Genomic DNA, 2227 nt, shown 5'->3' with positions numbered 1-2227 from the left:
CTTTCTGTTTTAGTCGGTGGTTTATAATCTGTTACTATCATTATTTCTTTTGAGAGCCAATCCGTGATTCGGCCAACGGAACCCCCTTCAAGCTGGGTGCCAAGACCGACTAATGTGCACCCGTTCTTTACCCTGCTTGTCTTTGACCTCTCAGGCCAGGCTGACTTCCTGCATGGAGGCCCTCCTTACTCCTCTTGGGATGCAAATCCTTTGTTCTTCCACTCCCATTTTCTTGTCATACACACTGTCTTTACCCTGCTGGCTCTAACATGATGCTCTGAACTACCAGGGCCTTTCCACCCTGGCTCAGACACTTACCTTGTTTGACCCACTTAATAACTTGTGGATTTTTTAATTGTTCCAGAAGGGAAGAAAATGGATGTGAAAGACTAAAAAGGGGAAGGGATATAAATAAAAGAAAGAAAAGGAAACTAACTGGAAGGAAAGGGATGGGGAAGGGAAGGGGAAAGACCTAAAGGAAGGAGAAGAGAAGGGGAAGGAAAAGGAAGAAGAGAAGGGGAAGGAAAACGAAGAACAGAAGGGGAAGGAAAAGGAAGAGGAGAAGGGGAAGGAAAATGAAGAACAGAAGGGGAAGGAAAATGAAGAAGAGAGAAGGGGAAGGAAAAAGAAGAGTGACAATAACCCCTTAGTAGTCCTTTCCATGTGCACTTGTGTCCCCTTCCCATCCCTGACCCACAGAACATCGGGAGTGAGATTTTTTAGTACTAAATCAAATTATGTCAATGTTTTGCTTATTGAAACTCTGTAACATGACCTAAATGGCCCTGATTTATTTTCTTCTACTGACTTCTCCTTCTTCGTCTGTTCCACTCTCTCCTTGATTTCTTGTAATGCTGTCATGCCAATGTCACTCTGATCTTCTCTCAGGTTCTCACACAGCCAATCTTTTTCTTTCCTCAAGGACCTCAGCGTGTGGCTTCCTGTGTCTGGAAAGCTTTTTTTCTTTCCCTTTGCCTGGCTAACTCCTGTGCATGCCTCTGATCTCAGGTTTAATAGACCTTCCTCAAAGATGCTGACTCTCACCTGCTGAGCTATAAAACACTTCCTGTCTTATTTTTTCACTGCACTGTGTATCCTCCCCCAACCTCACTGCACTTAACACAATGGATACTTACGTATATGTTTTATTTTAAAATGTTCAGTCTCATTCATTAGGGATAAATTCTACTTTGTTCATCATTATACATGCAGTGCCTAACATACATTAGGTATTTAATAAATACTTAATAAGCAGATGAATGTTAAAATAGATTAGTAAATAAAGGTGGCTGACTTCAAAGCCAGGCGAAGCCCTTAAACTGCTGATTGCATACCTCTCCCTTCCTTGGAATCACTTTTTTCTCCTACCATGAGTTCTTTTGACTCAGTTAACTTGACACTTTATGATGGTCTGAGATGTGTAAAACCAAAATAATTCTTATTCTTGTTGTTCTGATGTCATACTTTATCCTAGAGCCAGCCCCTAGGGGAGGTTCTTGGACAATTTCTTGACTCTGAGACAGTACAGCTGACAAGATATGAATCACATCAGAAAACTGAGAAGATCTCTTCAGAGCAAGATCACACTGAACAATATATAATTTTATGTTTTTATTTGCATAAATTTAAGGAGTACAAGTGCAGTTTTATTACATGGTTATACTGCATAATGTCTAAGCCTTTAGTGCAACTATCACCCAAATAATACACATTGTATGCATTAAGGAATTTCTTATCCCTCAAGCCCCTCCTAGTCTTCCACCATTTGGGGTCTCCAGTGTCTATTATTCCAGTCTGTTTGTCCATGTGCACACATTATTTAGCTCCCACTTTTAAGTGAGAACATGCAGTATTGAATTTCTGCTTCTGAGTTATTTCACTTAAGATGATGGCCTCCAGTTAAATCTATGTTGCTGCAAAAGACATGATTTCACTCTTATTTATGGGTGAATAGTATTCCATTTTATATGTACAACATTTTTTTCCTACTTATCTGCAGATGCAAGCTTAGGTTAATTTCATATCTTTGCTATTATGAATAGTGCTGTGATAAACATATGAGTGCAGGTTTCTTTTGACACAATCATTTATTTTCCTTTGGGTAGATATCCAATAATGGGAGTGCTGGTTAAATGGTTTGTTTGGACAGTGTGGTCATCTTAATGATATTGATTCATCCAATCTTTGAGCATGGGATATTTTATTTGTTTGTGTCAGCTATGATTTC

This window comes from Pongo pygmaeus, chromosome 7, assembly GCF_028885625.2.
Source record: "Pongo pygmaeus isolate AG05252 chromosome 7, NHGRI_mPonPyg2-v2.0_pri, whole genome shotgun sequence".
Lineage (NCBI taxonomy): Eukaryota > Metazoa > Chordata > Mammalia > Primates > Hominidae > Pongo > Pongo pygmaeus.
Note: the sequence above shows the minus strand (reverse complement) of the source record.